The sequence below is a fragment of the Triticum aestivum genome, chromosome 4D, assembly GCF_018294505.1.
Source record: "Triticum aestivum cultivar Chinese Spring chromosome 4D, IWGSC CS RefSeq v2.1, whole genome shotgun sequence".
NCBI lineage: Eukaryota > Viridiplantae > Streptophyta > Magnoliopsida > Poales > Poaceae > Triticum > Triticum aestivum.
In genome coordinates this window covers 214,595,018-214,601,017 of record NC_057805.1, presented here as the reverse complement: position 1 = coordinate 214,601,017, position 6,000 = coordinate 214,595,018, and positions in this window count along the sequence as shown.

Below are 6,000 nucleotides of genomic sequence, written 5' to 3'. Positions count from 1 at the left end.
TTTTGTGTACATGATATCTGAAGGATCATCAAACCTCACTACCAGCTGAATAAGCTAGAGTTGGCTTTGAATCTTTACACCACCAATTAAAATTCAGATGAGAAGTAAGTTCATGGAACTTGACTATTTTTTTTGTTTTTAAATGAAAACAATCACCAAGTTCTTGTCCAAGTATCTACATCCAGACCACATTGTGGAAAGTAGGAATTGAAGTGGCCAACTGAAATGGAAATGCGTTGGGCCGGGCTAGAGACTGTAAGAGTCCGAAGGTGCCAGGGTAACGAGAACAACAAAACTAAGAAAAATGAAATAATAAACGTAGGTATGAAGTACACTGTTAGCAGCCAAACATCCTCTGTAGTTATAGATAAAGGTTCAGTCTTTGTACAAGGAACAAAAAGGAGATGCAATAGTGAGTGTACTTAGCGGTCTCATTAATTTTTTGGAGAACATCCTGCCGACTGGATCAATCAGATAATTATTATCTGAAATCACTTCCACAATATTTGTTACAACAAACAAATGGTGTTTAAAATAATTATTGTGTAGATGTATGTCTGATTTTGATGTGAATCAAATGTAACATAGACATATTCAACGAATCATATATGCATTGCCGCATCAAAGGAATGTGCAACTGAAAACAGATCCATGGCCAATAGATAGAAAGAACAGGGAGAGAAATAACATATCAAAAATTACCTCAAGTCCTGGAGGAAAAGCAAAGACAGGGAACAGCTAGGCCCTGCAGCCGCAAGATTATCCGAGTGGCTCGGCACCAAAGACAACTGTTGTTGGAAGAACACGATAAAACATGATCATATATGGTACTCTGTACACCTGTCTATTTTTTCAACTGTGCTAATAATGCAATTAAGCTACTTTGACTCCTAGTATTAATGGCAAAGAAATACACATTACTACTATTGCAAGGCGCAAAGCCACAAACCTAGCTGCAATTGCTCGACCCTGACAAGGAAGAGGCTAGGATGATGGTCAGACACAGCAAACCATGTGCCACATCACGCATGCCGAGAGGCTTTACGATTCAGAAGCACTTCCGTCGCTTCCGGGCATGGGGCTCCCGCACGTTGCGCCAACTCAAGAGGCTAGAGATGCTCCGCTACATGGCTACATCTCTCCGGGCGTCCCTGTCGGGCTTCAGGCTAGAGGTGGCTGCTGCTGCCTTGTGCCCTCCACGCATGGTTCCTGGTGGTTCCCATGCGCCACCAGCTCAAAGTGCGAAGAGGAGATGGGGTGGAGGGGGCCGTGAGGAGATGGCGGTGGGCTGGGGAAGCATATGCCGACGGCGACGTGAGTGTGGGCGCCGCCAAAATTTGGGAGACAGAAGCATCGACGCAACGATGGTGGCCTGGGCAAAGAAATTGTGCCCTTTGTATAGGCACAACCGCGTTGTAGCGGTGGGTGGCAGTGAAGAAATCGAGCCCTCGAGAGAGAACTGGACACGCGGTAGGCAGCAGGCGGCAGAGAAGATGGTACGCGTGGCATGTATGAACTAAACAGAACAGCCCAGAAGGCCCGGTCAAAGCAGCAACAGTCAAAGCGGTGGTGGAGGAGAGAAACGCCAAATGCTATTCGGCGCCTTAAGCGACCCTTTCTTCGATTCTCGCAAAGGGGCGCACCCCCGCCGCCGCGCTGGGTCGGCCCGCATTACTTTTGACTCATTTTTCAAAACGCAAAAAACTGTGCGATTACTATGATTCGAACAACTATTCTCCTGATTCATTCAAGGTACTATGCACTAACCACTCGAACAACCAACACTGATGCGATTAGTTACAACTTTTTCGATCTTTTATTCTTTCTTTTGTTCTTTTTCCTTGTTTGGAATGGTTTTTCACTTTTTAAAAAATCATTTTCTTTTTTGTTTTCTGTTTCCTTTTTGATAAATATGTGAAAAAAATTCAAAATCGATGAACTTTTTTTTCAAAATAGGTGAACTTTTTTTAAAATTGATGAACTATTTTTTTCAAATGTGATGAACTTATTCAAAATCGATGAACTTTTTCTTTAAATTTGTGAACCGTTTTCAAAATCGATGAACTGTTTCTCTAACCCGGTGAAATTTTTTCAAAATGGATGATTTATTTCTTCAAAATTGTGAACTTTTTTTAAAATTAATGAACTATTTTTCAAACTTGATGAACTTTTTGTCAAATCGATAAACTTTTTTCAATATTGATTAGCTTTTTAAATCGATGAACTTTTTTTAATATTGATTAGCTTTTTAAAAAATTCAATGAACTTTTTCAATATTGATAAACTTTTAAAAAAACGATGAACTTTTTTAATGTTTGTGAACTTTTTTGAAGTTTCTCTACTTTTCTTAAAAAATGGTGAATCTTTTCTAATTCACGAATCTTTTCTAATTCACGAATCTTTTAAAATACTCCCTCCATTCCTAAATATTTGTCTTTCTAGAGATTTCAACAAGTGACTACATATGAAGCAAAATAAGTGAATCTACACTTCAAAATATGTCTATGTACATCCGTATGTGGTAGTCCATTTGAAATCTCTAAAAAGACAAATATTTAGGAACGGAGGGAGTAGATCACAAATCTAAATATTGCGGCCACACTTGTTCTTATACTTTTAGTGCTATTACCCGTCACAAGTGTGCAATGGTTCTAGTGGTCAGCGTAGCGTGAACAAGCACGTGGCGCTGTGAGTTCAAATCATTAAGACGCCGAACAGCTCTTGAAACAAACATGTGTCAGGAACCTGACAGAGAATCGGTCGAACTAGACACTCAACGAAGCGAATTTGGAGGTGAATTTGAGAGAATTTGCGCTAGGGTTTGTATTGCAGCAAAAGGGGAAAGTAGCAAGCACGCCACCGGCGGCTAGGGTTTATACCCAGTTACAATCATCATGTCCAGAATGGAGAAGGAGCGGTGGCTTTATAGCCATTACAGGTGAAAAGCAAAGCAAAGAGCAAAAGCAGAGCACATGCATTGTCGGATGATCAACAGCGACCCTCGGAGCGATGACAGCTGTTGGATGGGAGATCCACGGTGGAGATGACATTCCAGTAGCGAACCGTTATCTTCGTTCGGGAGCCACTGGATGGCAGATTGACGGTCCATGCTGCTTCCGACATGCTAGAACAGAGCAATTCTTCAGAGATGTCTTTAGTTGGCCTGACAATTCCTCCCCGTCGAGACCAAGCTTGCCCTCAAGCTTGAAAGGGAGGGAAAACTTTCTGTATGAAGGCCGAATCCTCCCAGGTGGCTGCTTCTTCGGGCATGTTGACCCACTTGATCAGCCAGCGAACGACTGGAATACTGATGTTTCCCTGGGGTCTGGGGATTAACTTCATGTCTAAGATTGCTTCTGGCTCCATTTGAATAATTCCATCAGCACCAATGAGTGGCAAATTCTTTGAAGGGACCGCTCGGGGGCCAATGTGTTTCTTTAGTTGACTCACATGGAAGGTGTTATGCAGCTTGCAGCCTTCAGGGAGAAGGAGCTGATAAGCAGCTCGGCCAACTCGTTGTACAACCCTGAATGGGCCATAGAACTTGGAATGCAACTTGAGGTGCCGATGCAGACTGAGGAAGTGTGCCTGTAGGGCTGCAGTTTCAAGTAAACCATGTCTCCTTCCTCAAACGATCGTTCTTGCCTGTGTCTGTCAGCAAAGTGCTTCATACGTTGTTGTGCCTTAGAGAGATTCTGTTTGATCACTTCCAGGGCCAGTTCCCTGTCCTGCAACAAGGTGTCACTGTCCTCCGAAATAGAGTCAGGCAATGCAGACTCAGCTATCATAGGAGGGGGGAAAACCATATAGGGCCTGGAAGGGAGTCATTTGCAAGGAAGTGTGGAAACTTGTGTTGTACCACCACTCAGCTAGTGCTAACCATGCATGCCACTTCCTAGGTTGCTGAAAACACATGCACCTTAAGTAGTTCTCCAAACACTGGTTCACCCTTTCTGTCTGTCCATCAGTTTGAGGATGATAGCTTGTGCTCATGTGTAACTTGATCTTGAGTGACTTGAACAGCTGCTGCCACAAGTTGCTTGTAAAGATTTTGTCCCTGTCAGTTACTATAACCAATGGCATTCCATGGAGTTTAAACACTATGTCAGAAAATGCCCTTGCTACAGACTGAACCGTTATGGGGTGTTTCATGGCAATGAAATGGGAATATTTTGTAAATCTGTCTACCACCACCAGAATCAGATCCTTGTTTTCAGAAGTGGGTAGCCCCTCCACAAAGTCCATGCTGATGTGTGCCCATGCAAAGTCTGGGACTGGCAGGGGCTCTAACAAGCCAGGGTAGGGTGTATGTTCGGCCTTGTTGACCTGGCAGACAGGGCATTGCTTGATAAAATCAATGACATCCTGCTTGAGGCCATGCCAATGGAAAACCAAGTGAACTCTGTGGTATGTTGCTCTCTGTCCAGAATGTCCTCCCAGTTCTGAAGCATGGAATGTCTGCAAGATATCTTGTCTCAAGGAGGTGGCAGTTCCAATGACAATTTTGTTTTTATATCTCAAGATACCATTTTTGAATGTATATCCAGTGTCATTGTTTTTGTTAGTTGCACATTGAGCTATAAGATCTTGGACTTTCTGATCTGAATTATAGCTTTTAACCACTTCAGAAACCCATTTAGGTGTGGAGAAACTGGTAGACAGGAAGGATATCATGTGCTTGACCCTGGATAAAGCATCAGCAGCCTTGTTTTCTTTACCCTTTTTATACTCAACTGTAAAGTTGTAGCCTAACAGTTTGAGTAATAACTTGTGCTATATTCCTTCAGTCAGTTTTTGTTCCTGAATGTACTTCAAGCTCTCCTGATCAGTTCTGATAATCAGGGAAGTGGCTAGGAAGTAGTGTTTCCACTTTTTGACAGCTTCTATTATTGCTAGAGTTTCCTTGTCATAGGTAGACCATGCTGCTGCTTTGGGCCCAATAGACTTGCTGAAATAGGACAATGATTTCCCATCCTGCATCAGAACAGCCCCTAGGCCATAACCACTGGCATCAGCTTCTAACACAAATGGTTTAGAGAAGTCTGGCAGGGCCAGGACAGGTGCTTGTGTTAGTTTTTCTTTAATAGTTGTAAATGCTGCTTGCTGTTCTGGTTGCCAAGAGAAGGAGTTCTTTTTCAGACAGTCAAAGAGGGGCCTGCAGATAACTCCATATCCCTGTATAAACCTTCTGTGGTAACCACTCAGGCCCAGAAAACTTCTAAGTTCAGTTACTGTAGTGGGGGCTGGCCACTCCCTTATAGCAACAATTTTAGTGGGATCAGTTGCCACACCTTCCTTGTTAATCACATGGCCCAAGTATTCTATTTCAGACTGACCAAAAGAGCACTTGTCCAACTTGGCATACAGTTTATTGTCTTGTAGGACTTGGAATACTTTCCTGAGATGTACCTTGTGCTCTTCCATGGTCAAACTAAAAACCAGAATATCGTCAAAGAACACTACCACAAACTCAAAATGGCCAAACAGGAAATTCATGAGAGATTGAAATGAGGGAGGGCCATTGGTCAGTCCAAATGACATAACTAGGAACTCAAAGTGGCCCTGGAGTGTGGAAAATGTTGTTTTGTGTATGTCCTCCTCAGCCATCCTTATCTGGTGATATCCACTTCTGAGATCTATTTTGGAGAAGACTGTTGCTCCTTTCAACTGGTCTAAGAGATCTTCTATCACAGGAATGGGGTACTTGTTTTTTATTGTGATAGCATTAAGTTTCCTGTAGTCAATGCAGAGTCTCCAAGTTCCATCCTCCTTCTTCACTAGAAGCACAGGAGAAGAGAAAGGACTAGTGCTAGGTCTAATGAGACCAGCTTTCAGGAGTTCAGAGATGATCTTTTCTAGTGCTTCTTTCTGGTGATGTGGTACTCTGTATGGTCTCTGGTTTACTACTTTTGCTCCTTCCAAAAGTGGAATTCTGTGATCACAGGGTCTACTTGGAGGTAGTTCAGTAGGGGTGTTGAACAACTTGTCATACTGTTGAAT